Genomic DNA, 16,654 nt, shown 5'->3' on the forward strand with positions numbered 1-16,654 from the left:
AGGTGGAAAGCTCTTCCAAATGTCAAAATACCAACAACAAGGGGTGCACAGGAGGTAAGTTACCTTCAATTTTAGAAACACAAATGTCTAGATTTAGTTGTACTATGTCAAGCAAGTCAACATCTGTAATATGTTAAAAATGACTTAAACCTGTGATTTATTTTCTTTTTACACTGAAGCAACTGTTTTCATTCTCCTTTTGCTATCTCTGCCAAAAAAAATGGCTTTCTTTTGTAGCCACTATTGGAGAAGAGACATATAACTGAATACAGAAGAATTTTGGGACTGAATTGGATGGAGATGGCGAACACAACAGGATTCACTATGTCAGCATCTGAGTTTTCTTCCAGCACATAAAAGTGGCTGCAGGTCAGATAGACAATAGGCTGCTGAGATGTTGAGCAGTTTCTGGGTCCCTTGTCAGAGGTTTGCCCCAGAGGAGATTTGCTGTGGGATTGTGTGTTACCGATAGCAAATTTCTGCTAACTTAATACCCGTGTGGCTTCTGCCACCTACAACTTGAAAAATTCTAGGCTCATCAGAAGCACTTTGTGCTTCATGCAGAGATGTTGAGAAAACCTGCATTCTGCCCAGGCCAGGTCTGTGTACAGCAATTGTTCATGCTGGAGACCCAATGCTAGGAAATGTGGGTTCAGGGAGAAGAAATGTTTGGTACTGTTAGGATGAGATCATTGTACTGCAACCTGAATGAAAGGGTGTTTTTTGGTGGCTGTTTTTTTTTTCCATAATGAAGATAAGACAGACTATGAAAGATGCACTTTTTCCATGTAGGAGGAAAGCATCATCCTGCTTAAATGATTCAGACAGACTTTATTTTCCAGGAAAGCTGTGAGTCTTTTCATGGAACACTGTTCCTAAGCTTAGCTACTCAATGAGACCTTTTGTCTGCAGTAAAGAAACCCAAATAAAGAGAGTAGAGCCCATAACCTTCTACCACTGTAAGTCAGAAGCCATAGAAATGTTTGATAATACTTTGAGAAGAAATGGTTGTACTTGAGATGCTTTCCTAGGAGAAAGCCTTCAATATGGAGCCACAACGAGGCTAGATTTTAGCACTGATCTGCTGGTACACACAGATTTATCTTCCCTTTTGCAGTAAGGTACAGAAGTAAGTTATGATAGCTAAGTTTTTTTTGTAAGGGGAAAAAAATGATGTTCCTACAGACTGAGCTATGTGCTAGGATTAGTGAGTAGTGTATTTCTGGCCAACAAGATTCCTGCTTGGCATTTGCAATATTCAGTGATTACTGTTTTGCCCCAAACTTGTTTTTTCTCCTTTTCTCCTAAAGCAGGGCACCACTGAGTGCTCATGAGTACTTACTCTCCTTCTGTGGACATTTTCAGCGTTGCTTCTCAACATGCAGGTGCCTGTGATGTCACAGTGTTGTCATGGCAAATGACATCATAAAGAGAACATATGTGCAGAACAGAGTGCTTGGGCATCATGGTTATTTAAATGCTGCCATTAGAGGATATGAAACAATTTAAAGACAAACCTCCATTTAAATAGGTTCTTCCATAATACAGTATTTTGTTAACAGGTGAAATATTTAGCATGGGGAGACTTATATACACAGTTCACTTATTTATCTTACATCAAAATGGGTTATGTGAGAAAATGGGCATTTTGCTTCATCTTAATTTAGTGACGGGCTTTACATTTTTTTCCCAATAATTCATATTTGTGTTCTGTTGACAGAAATTAATGAAGGGGAGATGGACGTTGATTTGCCTGGTGCTGAGATGTTGCTGCTGCCAGGCAGCCAAGCTTCTTTGACAGCACCCTGTACACTGGGGCTGCCCTGATTTGTATGCGAAGTTGCAGCTGGGGAAAGGGTTGAACAGTTGCCCATGGGATGTCTGAGAAATGGCTTTTCAAGAAAATGTGTATGAAAATGCAGGAAATACACTGCTTTTATATAGAAGGCTCTTTTCAGTGTGAAATAATGTGATTTTTTTTCAGAAATGACTGGACCTACTTAGAAAGTGCCTTATTTGGGCTTGTATGGTAGAATATCATTTACTCATGTTTCCTCCACTCATCCACTGAAGAGAGAAGGTGGAAGCTGCCTGCATTTAGATGCAGAGTTTACGCAGATTGAGGTAGTTTCAACCATTTTATGTTGACAGTAGGTGTTCCTTGCTTTCTCCACTGCTGGCCACTCAGTGAGCACAAATAGAAGTTTCTATTCATCAAGTAGCTGTAATCCATGTGGGTAGCAGTAATCCCTTCCCAGCAAGGATCAAGCTGGAAGAGATTACCTGCACGTTGCTGGCACTGCTTATTGGTATTGTATGCAGATCTCACGTACCTCGTACAACGCCGCATATGGTTAACACTTCCCATCATAGCACAAAAATATCATTCACAAAGGAGAGTTATTTCCTTTATTCAGACACTTTGGTAGAATTGTCATCAGAGTATCCCAACAGGTGGTATTTCTGGGATCTGTAGCGGTGAAACAGTGCAATATAGTTAATGTTCTCCTGGCTGTTGTTGCTCAGCTTGTGTGCTATCACAAGTGATTTTTGTGGTTGTGAAGAGCAGCTCTTGAGCTGGTGCTGGAGGAAGGAGCGTTCCAGTGACTCACTGCACGTTTCTGTGCCAGATGGCTCTTGTTGGGAGTTTTCAGGGCTCTCACTGTCACATCCTGATCTCTCTTTTCACCAGCCACAACAATCTTCAATTTCAGAAAATACAAGTCTATCACGAGTGTTGTAAAGTACTGAAACTTGCGCTGTCATGAATTTAAAATTCAAGGGATTATTTTCCTAGCGCCATACAAAGAAAATTGCAGAGATACTTAAGAATGCATGTGTATTATTGGACCACACTGGTATCCAGGAGGCTCCTAGTACAACATTTTCACTTAAAGAGAACGGTGACTGCTGGGATATGTGCTTCAAGACAGTTTAATGAGTCTCTTTTCACCATTAGTGATCAAGTATTTGACAGTTGCAAAATGTTTACTACAACTACAAAAGCACAGGCTCTAAACATGTCTGAGACAATGATGAGCCTAATGAGACTCATGGATCAAAAACTCAGTTGCCTGTTGCTAGGGAGAGAATTCCACCAGCCCAAGGAGTTTGTGTGTTGGGCACTGTGAAATGTGTCCTTCGTCAGTGCAGAGTGGGAGACAGGTCTGTGGGCAGCCACCTACGCTGTCCCCCTTCCCCCAAATGCCTCCTTTCATAGAATCATAGAATCAACAAGGTTGGAAAAGACCTCCAAGATCCTCCAGTCCAACTGTCTCCCTACCAGCTATATTTCCCCAGTATGACTCTCAGAACAACATCTACAAGTTTCTTGAACGCCTCCAGGGACAGTGACTCCACCACCTGCCTGGGCAGCCTGTTCCAGCACCTGACCATTCTTTCAGGGAAGAAATTTATCCTAATGTCCAACCTGAACCTCTCCTGGTGTAACTTGAGGCCACTCCCTTTAGTCCTGTTGCTAGTTATGCGGAAGAAGAGGCTGACCCCCAGCTCACTGTAACCTCCTTTCAGCAAGTTGTAGAAAGTGTTGACTCCTCCCTGAGCCTCCTCTTTTCCAGGCTAAACAATCCTTGTTCCTTCAGCTGTTCCTCATCAGACTTGTGCTCCATACCCCTCACAGCTTCATTGCCCTTCTCTTTGCTGCCTTCGGTGACCTTTTATGAGCATCTTTACAAGACTTTCCAGCACAATTTTGTCCACATGATTTTGATTGTATTTTACTTTTTTAGTAACAAATAGAGTTTTTGTTTGGTAAGACATTGCTGTTTAGGAAAATGTACATGTTCAGTGTTAAATTTATTACAGGAAAAGGGGATAGCTATTTCTATGCAAATAGCCATTTGCCCTGAGATATGTTCTCTCATGTCAAAGTTATGGTATTGTGTTATGTACTTGAAAATGCATCTTTGGTGTTTCTTATGTTATAGCAGGAGACTTGGATTTCCATTAGTGATTTTTCTGACTGTCCTCAGTGCTTATTTGAAAGCTGCAAATGAGGGTGATTTTTTCTGAAGGTATTTTTCCGTGGCAGAAGGGAGAGGCTTGATCAGTGATTTTAAAACTACTCTTGCATTTTATTTAATCCTTCTGCTGATTTGCACATCAAGATCAGCTTTAGAGGAAAAAAAAACAAGCAAACCCAAATAGCATTCCTCTGCATAGTATGCCAGGCCTATGTTGGATGCTTACCTGTTTGTTAATAGAAAGGGGACGATGTCTTCCTGATGTCTTGTATGATGTCATGGGACAAGGAGGCTTTGGGAAGAGGAGGTTGGTCTTGATCAGTGACTTTGGTGGCAACTTCCCAAAAATTGAATCTAGGTCTAGAAAAGAGGAAATGTCTGCATTTGTTTTGCTGTTGCTGCTCGACTGCCTTTTTATAAAATACATCTCAATTTGAGGAGCTTATAATAAGTGTTAATTACTAGAGAAATTTCCATGCTGTGTTGCAGAGAATGGATTTAAAAGCCTCAGAGAAATCCAGAAGGAACTTGTCCCATAGCAGAGGAAGCTGCTGTCAGCCCTAAGTCTATACTGAGATGATTATTGGGCTGCATTTGAACATTCACTCTTGGAAGTTCAGATTTATAATTGAGACAAAAGTAAGCATTTCAAACGAAGAGCAAAACCAGACTTATTTGTGGTCTTTTCTGTAATGCATCTTTGCAGCCCATCTCCTCTTTCATTTTTTCTTCACCATAGATTTTTCCCAATAATTCAACCGAAAGAGCCATTTGCTTCCGGCTGTGGAAAGGGAGAAAACTGAGACAGGGAAATCTAGAATGGTTTTGCCTTATTTATATTAATTTACCTGTCCCTGTGCTTGGAGTTATATTTTCTATTTGCACTGTTTTATAAATCATTAAAATGGTGATAAAAAGTCAGTTATTAGCAAAACTAAAGTAGAAAAAGTGGCGTATATAAAATATCAGTGTTACTGCCAAGATAAATTCAATGGGTTCTTATTTACCCATGTTGAGTTTTGAGCCAGTTACCCCAAGATATTGCAGCCCAGTGGGAGAAGTTACAAGGATTTATTGCGTATTGGGTAATTCTAATAAATAACAGAAGGTTTAACAAAATAGGATGTGGTATTTTATACAGATAATTGTATAAAATATGTATGCAGAATGTATTCTGTCTCACGTGGTCTAAACCTATACTGTTTTCTCAGTGCTTTGCAACAGAATTGATCTGATCTCTGAAAGAGTCCGGATTCTATTTCTTACATTTTAGGTCAGACTATAGTATGTTAGTTATAGCGTATTACGTGCCTTTTTTTTCTGCCATTCCCTGCTGTATGGTTAGCTCTTCAGAATATATAATTGCTCTTGCCTGCGGAAGGTGAATTACTGCCAGCGTCTAAGTTGTCAAGTTCCTCCTCTGCTTTTTTGTCTTTTTCTGTTGCTGCATCCAGGATCATGTCTTCTGAAAGAGTTTCATAAATTTCCTCATCGTATCTGTGCAGAAAAAAATGTAGACTGTGACTGAAGTTATGGATTCCCCATCTGTGGATGCATTCAAGGCAGGTTGTATGAGGCTTTGGGCAGCCTGGTCTAGTGGGAGATGTCCCTGCCTACAGCAAGATGTTGGGTCTGTGTGGTCTTTAAAGTCCTTTCTAACTTAAGCCACCTCTAGGATTCCATGATTCAGTTCATTACTGAAACAGTAGCAGAGTCCTAAATGACACGCACACAGCCTCAGAAGGAAGGATGCCTACCTAACCTTTCCTGAAACTGGTAATTTTTTGAAAAAATAATCACAGCATATGGACATATGTTTTCTTACCTCTTATAAAAAGAAATTTTATTTTCCTAGGTGCAAACTTAGATCTACAAGCAGAGTGAGGAAAGTTATTTCTTGTTGTAACTTACTTTTTTAGATCCTCCATCATATAGGCGTTTTGTCCAGTCAACAGAATTCAATCCTGCAGACTTGAAGCCAAGAGTGTTATGATTGGATATGCAGCATTATTGCATCATTACACGACAAAGCATCGGTTTTATGACACGGGATGTAATTTTTCTGGGTTTTAGAGAGCTGTAGTCGATCCCTAGATATTCTTTAAATTCACAAGGGGCTTTGCCACCTATTATAATGCAATGGAAAATATCACAGAATCACAGAATTGTAGGGGTTGGAAGGGACCTCTAGAGATCATTGAGACCAACCCCCCTGCCAAAGCAGGTTCCCTACACCAGGTCGCACAGGTAGGCGTCCAGGCGAGACTTGAATATCTCCAGAGAAGGAGACTCCACAACCTCCCTGGGCAGCCTGTTCCAGTGCTCCGTCACCCTCACCGTAAAGAATGTTGACTCCAAATTTTGTCAGGTTCAGTGTTTTTCTATAAGAAGGCTCAGGATTTTTCAGAGAAAGCATGCTCAGGCTTGCATGGCGAGAGGCTTTAGTTGTACGATATAAAATACTGACAATTTTTTATTGTTGGGTTTTATTTGGACAATATTTAGCTACTTAAGATATTATAGTTAATCATGATATTTTGTTAGGAAGTTTTTGGTAATACCTATTTTTAATTTTTTTTAATGAAATTCCTTCTTCAAAGGCTGCACCAGCCTTTGATGTTCACAGAGATCATAGCAGCTGAAGGATCTTCTTTCAAAGCATTGCTGCTGTTTTAGGTTTGCCTTCTGTAAATCTACATTCCCAAGAGGAAATATTCAGAAGTTGCTTTCTGTAGGTGGGTGGCTCCCTGCAAACATTTTGCATTTGGCTGGAGAGACTCCCTGGTTTGAGCAGCTATTTGCTTCTTTTCTCGTTTATGAGGAAAACATAAAAATGCTTACTGCACTTGAAGTCATTCTGGTAATGCTCTAAATTCTATGCTTAAGGATGCATTTAATTAAAGATTGACTATGGCATAAAGTGTAGTTTAATTAAATACCAATCAATTTCTATATAAAATACATATAAAATGGCTTTGACTCAGAACATAAAATGAATTTCCAAGAGAAGATTCTCCTCTTCCACACTGTGCAGCTGAAAAATGACTTCCCGCTGCATTTTCCGGTCAAAATACTGAAGTACCTGTATAAAAACAGCTTGTGGAAGCAGGACTCTGACCTGATGTTCCTACTGCTTAGAGATTTATCCTTTATCCCTTCCCTTTGCTGCTTAGAGATTTCCCTTTTCCATCTGCCACTGGGATGGTCATCACCATTACTGTGTCACGGTGCTATTGGTAGAATAGAGGATGTTCAGAGCTCGGGGGGATGTTGGCCTGACCCTCTGCAGCTTCTGTCATGGGATACAGCTGGTGTTAATGCTGGAATTTCGGAAGGATATGTGGAGTTCCTGCTCTTGGATGTTATGCAGTGAGTCAAGGTGAAGTTTCTATTCTGACTGAGTCTGCTTCTCAGTTGGACTGATTTTAAGGTGCATGCTGCTCTCCATGTCTGTGGTACTTTAGCAGTGTTTATATGGTGGCAAGCAAAGTTATCCAACTTCAGAGTAGTGTCTTAAAAGTGAAGAGATTAAAATCAAGGATTTTTTATAAAATATTTTCAGATCATTTTTTGCTGGATGTTCTTAAGTTTAACCTAATAAAAATGGAGTTTAAATATTGGTTTATACAAGAGGAAATTTATTTATACAGTTTTAAAATATTTTCTTTTTCAAGTACATCCTTCTATTAAAATCACCATTGTTCTTTTATTTCCCGTAAATCCCCTTGTATCAAAGCTTTCCTTCCAAAAGTTCTTCTACACTACTGGAGCACTGCTTCTCCCAGGGGCTCAGGGCACCTGGTCAGCATGACAGGCCCTGTTAGAAGTGCATTTTCTGTTCTGCAGAAGGAGAGACAAGACCTACAATCAATCTCATCTTTTGCATTTGCTCCCTGGCAGTCAGCTGAGGACCATCATGACATGCCCCTGCATCACTTGAAGCCAGCAAAGCTAAAGGTTGCAGAGCCGAAGTCCCTCAGACCCAACAACTCCACGTTACTTAGTGCTGGTGTTGTGTCTGATGCATGCATATGAGATATGGGTTGCAAAAATGAAGTTGCCAGTTAATTGTTCTCCTTGCTGAAAGGCCTGGGTTAGTTGGTGTCATTACACTAATTTTTGTACTGTCTTAGTGACCTTCATATCATATTAACAGTTTTATATTATGTTAGCAAATTGCTCAGTGAGAGCTGCTAGTCTGATTGCATTCTGAAGGTCATTAATATGATATGAAAATCTTATTGTATTCTCTGCTTTCATATTTTATTAGTGATATGGAAAGCAATAAAGAGGCTGATTTTTGCTGGGAGGTTCCCCGGGGAAAGAGGCTCTACAGCAGTGGTGTCCCACACTGGCTCCTAATCCAATCTCAATGGGAAGTTCAATTTCCTCATCATTAATTATTTAGCTGTATTTAACCGCTGTAAATTCTCATATTAATTTTTTTAACTCTTGAGTTTGATGACCTCTAAAGACATTGGCATTAACCAATGCAATATGAAATATAGTTGCTTAATGCAAATAGAAGCTAACTTTTCCACGAGGATTTGTGTGAATGCATTATAATGGCAAATTTAATTTTTCTCCTATAACAGTGAAGGCTTATTGCATTACCACCTTTGGTGCAATTCGGTATCGCAAAATGAAGGATGGAGGTGGCTGCAGCGTTCCCTTACGGTGAATGTGGCTGGGACTGGTGCTGCCAACACTCATCCAGATCTTCCATCACTGATCTTGGGTCATTCAGGTTTGGTTTGGATTCCTAAAAATTTTATTTCACAAGTAATGTAGGGCCGTGAAGTCTGTGTGTGTAGTATAGGTTAAATTGTTTTCAGTCACCTGAAAGAGCCAAAGGTGAAGTTAATAATCTTTGGGCAGTTTCCATCAACAACAAAGCTTTCATCTTGAAGAAAGTTAGAAACAGTGAAGACCTAACAGACAAAAAGGTCATCACATGCAAAGACAAATGATTTTTGAAATTAACAACATGCTGTATTAAAATTACTTCAGTCAAAAAGATCACTTTATTACTAAGAGCAACAAAACAGTTAGGTGTTTTGTGCTTTAACACTGTTGTGGCTCCTGAATCACCGGACTGATGGTGGAGAGATGACTTCTCTGGTGGCTGCTATGGGTGAGTTTGTAGGAGTTGTGCCAACTGATAAAGGCTGAACATCCACAAGGTGAGGTTTTTTGGTTTTTGTTTTTTTCCAATATACACATCCTGCCAAGTGTTTTCTTCCAAAACACTTTGCTAGTGTGTTGGAGCCAGGACATGGGCAAGTTGTACATTTAAGTGTTAAACGCTTCAATGATTTGTGTAAGAGTGAGGCCAGGCTTATCATATCCTAATGTTGTTTTCTAACGTGATTTTGCCAAATAGTGCATTTGTGTTTGATTTCAGCTTTTTTTTTTTCCTGCCACCATATAAGACCATTCCAAGTTCTTTGGCTTCAGTGATATGACAGCTGCAACCTCAGCTCATGGAATATGCTTCCAAAACTAATTGAGAATTGATTCATTTGGTGGGAGCTTCAGGACAGTTAGGCTGGAGATTCCTGCAGCCTGGTGGAAATCCCATTGGCTTTCTCCATTCTCTTTCTCCATTGGCTTTCTGCGCAGTACTGGCACAGAGTGCTTTGGTGCACAGCAAACAAAACGCATGGTACAGCTGGTGAGTATCAGCGCTGAGGGAGATGATCTGAATTTATAGCAAGTGACTCTGTGCCTGCCTGAACTATGGAAAAACAAAACCTAAACGAAATTTCATAGCTCGATGAAACTTTGAGCAAGGACTGAGTTATAAAACCCCAAACCTGACCAGTATACTTTTAGGTACATCTGATAGGGAACGTGTGTGTCACCCACAAATCTGCATTGCGTTGTTGTTGTTGCTTTGCAGTGCTGCCGACCGTGCTGCAGGTGGCGATGCTGCACCAGGACTGTGCCAAGATCCAGCTCCAGAAAATTAAGAATTTTACGAAAATAGCAAAGCCTTTTGGCCTCTCGTACAGGAGATAGGAGTGCACCCAGCATGGTACCGGTTAATATTGTCTTAGATGATGGTTTGGGAATACCAATGGGAGGTAAGAGCTGTGGACTGAGAGGTATTTCAGCACAAGCAGAGCCCTTTAACCAGCAAACTTGTTCTGGGAAAGTTTCCAGCTCTGACCATCTCTGGCGTTGTGGGGTGTGGGATCTCATGCTAGGAGCATCAAAGAAGTCTCGGGAGACGTTTCAAAAGAGGACAGGAGCCTGGGAGGGAACTTAAAAATCCTGGCTCCAGTACAAATAAAATACACTTCAGTCTCAAATTAATGTAAAATATTAGGGAACTGTCTCTCAGAGATTATTCCCAATGTGGAGTTAAAATACAAACATTCAAAACAAAAAGGAAAAGCTGGCTGGTGTCCACGAAGAACAAGTGGTCTGGTTCTGAACCCCTGAACGATGATAATTCTCCAAAACTCACCTCTTTGGGCAGATTCCACTTTGCAGGTTTTATCTGCATTGTCTGTTTAAAGAAAATAAAATAAATAGGGCTGCTTTGAAATATTACAGGTATCTGAGAAGAACAAGAACCTCTCCTTTGACCTAGAACACCATTTCATGGAAGGGAGGCTTTGTTTCGCAACTTTGTTTTTCCTTCCAGAAACTGGACAAATGTATGTTGCCAAGAGTGGTCAGCTGGAGATATTTGGACACTTGAAAGATCCTCAGAAACTGCTTTTGGAGGACTTTGGGCCCATGCTGCAAGGGGTGAGCATCTCTGGGAGAGCTTTCCTCTTGTTGGCACAAATCGCTGCATCCTGAGCTGCCATGCATTTCTGGCTCTGCTGAGCTGCCCCTGCCCTCTGCACCCTCTACACTGCTTTAGCTGCTGCTGCTGTGCTGTAGCTGAGCTCTAAGAGCTGATCTGGCTTGGAATGGGCCAGGTCAGGAAGCAAATGCAAAAAGGTAAAGCAAGAGGTGAGGAAAAAAAAAAGAGGCCTGAGCAGAAAAGACATTAAAAAAAATGATGATAATAATTATATTATTAATGACAAAACGTAATTAATCGGCTACTAATGAATTTTATAAGCACCATAAAATTGCCATAACAGCCTAATTGCTTTGCTAGTCTTGCCAGCAGCCAATAAGAACATCAAGTGCTCTAATCCCCTTTACTTCGGCGTGGGAGGCAGCAGTGCGGGAGGTGCCGGCTCTGCAGGCAGTGTCACGGTGATTGCCCTGCTCCAACCCATGTGCAGGTAGAGTGGCAACAGCTGATTTCCAAATTTGGCATAGATTCTGGAAGAAGTAGAGGGAAGTCTCTCAGCTCTTTGCTTTAGCCACCCTACAATGTGTTTCTTACTTTGTGATGTGCACAAAATGAATGGGAAAAGGAGTTTTACTGGATAGAAATCGTAACGGAGTGAGATTCGTCATAATCATATTGCTAGACGTTTCATCTCTCCCTGTAATTTCTGAAGAGAAAAACGAGCTGCTGTTTGGGGCAATGCGGGGTCTGTGTGGCACAGCAAAAATTCCTCAGCTATTATTTCAGACAGTTTGTACTGCTGTTTTTTCTGTCCTTACGTATTTATACTTCTTCTGTTCTTAGCAAACGTTTTTTCAGTGCTTCTTTGTCAGAAGGATGATGAGGGCTAACTAAATGCATCTAAACACAACCAGAGAAAAGGGGGAAAATACACTGTGTGAGTAAACCTGATGCTCTTCCTACTTCATTAGAATTTAATGAAGAAATACTCAGTGCCCAACAGGGGAATCCTAATTCATTATGTCCTTTGAATTCTCATTAAGCATATGCACAATGACTACCAGAAAACAGCACACTTTCGACTCTGTTGTCTATTACTCTGCCTAATAGCTCTGTTGTCCATTACACTTAAATGCTGATAACAGGAGAAACCTATGCAAGTTTTATTCCAGTAATTAATTTTCACTGGTTAATTCCTGATGACTTTCCAGTGTTGCACTGGTGCAGTGAATCAGAATTGTCACACGAGTGAGATTAAAGCTGTCTTGGTGACGCTCTGAGAAGAGGGACGGACCCCACTGCACCTCTTGTGCCCAGCACAAGGGTTCTGCCTTGGAGCTGCTCTGCTATGTGAAACTTTATTCTGCACATAAGTGGTGTAAACTGAAAGGCTGAATGGTGACAGAAGCTGTCTGGAGTATCCACGAGGTGTAATGCTCTGTGTAGCTCTGCGCTACTTGGGTGAGTGCTTTGGAAGGAGGCATGTGCCAGAAAACACGGCATTGCTAAATGTTTCTGACGTATTATTTAGCTTCAGGCAATGTTTAAAAGCTGCTTAATCGCTCACAGCTATATTTAAGTTGTATTATTGCAATTGTCAAAGGAGACAGATATTCATTCCTATATTTCTTCACACTTATTAATACTCCCATTTTTTACCTTTATTACTCAAAATGGTTAATGGCTCTGAAATAAAGAATCTTTAGAGGCATCACAGTGGAGAAATGGCTGGTTCTGTTACAGCTGCTTTACAGAGATCTTCTCACCCCTGTTTCTTGCAGTTCAGCTTCAGTCTCCTGATGGCAAATCTTGAAAACCCAAGAAGGGTTTTCTGGATGGGAGAAGAGCTGATGACAGGGAGCGAAGGCTCAGCAGCAGGGATGTCCTGGAGCACTGCTTGGTAACACAGCAGGGTAGGTGACAGTGGCACTGCACAGGGATACAATCTCCCAGGGATGTGAGGCGAAGCCACCCACAGCTCTGACCACAAAGGATGTGAAGGCTGAGCTTGTGGTGGTGCTCAGATAGCTTGTTGGTGATGGTTGCTGCTTTGGTGTTTTTTTCTCAACAGATTTCTCCTTCATAATCTTGTGCTTCCTAATTCCGATAGGAAGGTGATGCCAGCCTCCAGAAGCTCTGACTGTATCCTTTATGAGATAGCCTTAAGTCAGTTAATATCTTCACAGTGGTGATAACTGTTGGAACAGCGTGCTCTTTGGTGCGTGTGAAATGATCTGCATATTCAGTCTGAGATTTGTGCGAGTAATTAGAAAGTTGATCCAAAGTGGAAGCTCTTGATCAACCTCAGCAGCTCTCCACAAGCTGTCTGCCACAAAGACAGGAAGGGGACGTCTCATTGGTGGTAGCAGACCCATGTGCCCATACGGTGCCTGGTACAGTCCATGCATCGCCCTAAGGTGAACATGCTTTACTGCACCAAATGATATCTGCTTTCCCAAGTCATGCATGTTCTCTCTGATTTTTATTGCTTTACATTGGATTTGATTTTTTCCTTACAGAGGTGAAAATAAATATAGTAAATATCTCTATAAAAACAGACCTCATTTGTTGTGTCTTTTAACCTATTGACTGCTCTTGAAATGCCCCAAATGCACACAGCCCTGCTCCCAGATGGCTCTGCATGGTTAAGCTTTAGAAATTATTCATTATTTGTGTCATTCCTATGACAAATCTCCTCTGTAATGAGGTTTTATCCTTTTAAAACAAAATAACTTTTATTAATTCCTTGAAATAATAATCGAAGGCTTGACTTTCAAGGAGGGGAAGGCGTTTGTTGTGATTAATAGCATGCATTCACTGTGCTTCACGTAACTTTGCTAAATCTTAGTAATGGTGTGGAGGTCAGTTTCACTGTTATTAATAGTAATGATAATTATATCTTTTGGAAGCTGTCAGAAAAGTATCTTTTGTACAAGTCAGAACAGTGTAAACAGACTGTACAGGCAGGCACTACCCTTTCCATCAATAGGTAAACAATCTTTGTTAAGCTCATCTTGATAGTCTTATTTTGTTGCCACATTTTAATTACTCATCCTGTCTGTTTATATTCCATTGCGTTTTGCTGAAGATACAAGCTTTAAAAATCATTGGTATTTAGGAAAATCCAAAGCTGGGGTGATGCATGCTCAGGTGCTAATTTATTTACATCAATTAATTTCAGGCCCCTGATGTAAACCAATTAGTATTCAACACTTAATGGAGTCATTATCTGTCAGATTAGCTTTTAGAAATGCTTGTCACTGCTACAGGACCAGGCAGCAGAACTTTGCTAATAAAACTAGCAGAATTAATGGAGTGAACAGCATAGATAATGACTTAATGTGGAACATACAGTATAGAAAAGAGACTGAACAACTGTCTTCAAGAAATGAAGATATCACTGAGCTAGCTACTTTATTCCAAAAACAAGCTTAGGCAGTGCTCTTCAGAAACATCAAAGGTGTCTAGGTAAGCCTTTGCAAAGTTGTGTTTCCTGATAAATAATTTACCACCTTTGTGCCCTCACAAATGCACTATTTACCTCCTGTGCTTGATGCAGCATGCAAATAAATAAGTGCTTCACCTTGCAGCAAAGCGTGGATAAAATGGTGGGGACAGCATCCAGGCTACTGAGCTGTTCTGTGGGTATCATCTCCCCACAGCAGCTTCTCTGCATGGGACCTACACTCCAAAAAGCACTGATCACCCAACCTCAGCACTGTGGGACACTGCAAAATAGATTGTATTTGAGAAGATCACCTGGGAGATTTAATTCTACAGGCAAGCAAGACTGACATTGCACCCTCAGTAATCTGGCAAGATCTGCAAACAGCAATAAATCTCCCAAAAGAATTGCTGCTGCTATGAAGGTTTTCAGAAGCTTTCCTCACAGGTGCAAGATAACTGTGTGTTGTCTTGTTCTCCTAAGCTGCTGCCTTTTTTGCCTTTTCACTAAGGCACTCTTTGCGAAGTCTTTCTTTGTGATTTTTAGCTGGTCCAGTCATTCCAGCATGCTCCATGTCAGCCATTGTCCTTGCGTGGATGACAACCACAAAACTGAGTTCCAAATGAAAATTTTAGAGACAACTGCAAGTGCAGCTTAAAATGCATAGTATATTTGCCTTGTAATTCCTATGATTTCTGCTTCCACAGGAACAGTGGCACGTACCTGCTCATGTGTTTGTGAAAAGGCTGAGCATGCTGGCTATAATGGGTTAATGCTACACTTTTTGGGATGCAGACTGTGGCCCTTCTTGTCTTTGAGAGGCAAATCTACAGCTAAACTCCAGCCTTTCACCTCTGAGGAAGCTTATAGCTTCTGAGAATTTCTAAAATCATTTTATATAGTTAGTTTCATGTTTAACAATGTCAAAACTCTCGAGGAAAGAGAGAGGCAATAAACACAAAAACATCAGAAGTTGTTTTTTGAGGCTAATGTAATTGCGTATCTTCTGTATGACGTGTGGAACTCCTTGTTTCAAGAGGTCAGTAGGGTTTAAAACTAAGGGAGATGTCAAAGAAAGATTAAACATAGATTTGAGTCATTAATATGTTCTTAATTGCATGAGAATGTAATATGGTTATGGCTGTATTTGAAGAAGTTGCTACAGCGTAGTACCAAAGCCAAGGCAAAAAATACCTGTATTCCCCTGTACCTTTACTTTCAGAAGCTTCATTGTCAGAGTACCAAGACCACAACACCACCATATGATGAGAAGTAGTAAGGATATTACTGTTATTTACTGTTCTTGATATAGCTCATAGTCTCTTGCCAGCTTTCTTCCTGCAATGCTCACTTGAGCCTGAATGATCTCTTCTTCTTGTCAAGAAACCAGATTAGTTTTTATAGTTTTAGGTTATGCACCATTTAGGGAAATATGAGAGAGCTGTCTTCAGCCTCAGAGATAATACTATGTCAGATGTGTTTAAATCTCCATCTTTGAAGAAACTGTACCTTGTAAACAGCCTACCACTGCGCAGATTTTGTAGACAAGCACTGATAGCTGTACATGTGTTGGCTATATTCTGCATTGGTTCTGCTTTTCTCAACAGCCATTTTACACCACCCCAAAAGGACTCTGCTTATGGCACAAAATAACATGAATGTTTGGTTCCACACGTGGCATATGGTTGTTCTTCTATGGTCTGGAACATTTCCTTCCAAGAGTGACCCTGAGAGAAGGAAGACTTCTTTCTCTGTCTTTTGGTGATGTTACAATTCCCTAACTTCCAATATTTTTTAAAAAGCCTCAAAGGCATTTAATGATAGATAGACATAAGCAGGCCTCTTCCAATCATATCCATCCCCTGTCAAACTGTGAGCAGTTGCTATACAAGCATCCATGTGACAGAGGTTTTAAGAATATCAGTGACAGAATATTTGCAGATTTACTTTATCAGCCATTGCAGCAGAAAATCCTCAGTAATGTGAATTTCTCCTCTGTTTATCTACATGGTCCTTGCAGTGGGAGAACTCAGGCTGCAGGGAATGAGGCAAGTTGGCTGCCAGCCTTCAAGAGGTACCAATGGTAAAAGAGGGAAATCCTTGGCATTTTGGTCAACAGGGCATGAGTTTGGAGAGTGCAGGGCTGAAAGCCACAGACTTTGTACTGCTGTTGTGAGCAAGATATGGGCATGAGAAACAGGCTGATTTCATGGACTTCTAGTCCAGCTGAACTCTATTTTAATATCTGTAAAGAAATTTAAACCCAGATTAACCTCAACCAGACTCAGATTTCATTGTGAACATTTTTTACAGCTGTTCAGAGTTCTCTGGTGTTCCAAAGAACAATTAATTCTGGTATCAATAATTTGTTTCTTCAAAGAGTTTATCCAGATGGTTATCAAGACAGTTTATATTTCCATAATTGAAATCGTATTTGACTGCCATTGAACCCTCAGTATCTTTTTT

Source organism: Meleagris gallopavo, chromosome 9, assembly GCF_905368555.1.
Source record: "Meleagris gallopavo chromosome 9, MGAL_WU_HG_1.1, whole genome shotgun sequence".
In the NCBI taxonomy this organism is placed as follows: domain Eukaryota; kingdom Metazoa; phylum Chordata; class Aves; order Galliformes; family Phasianidae; genus Meleagris; species Meleagris gallopavo.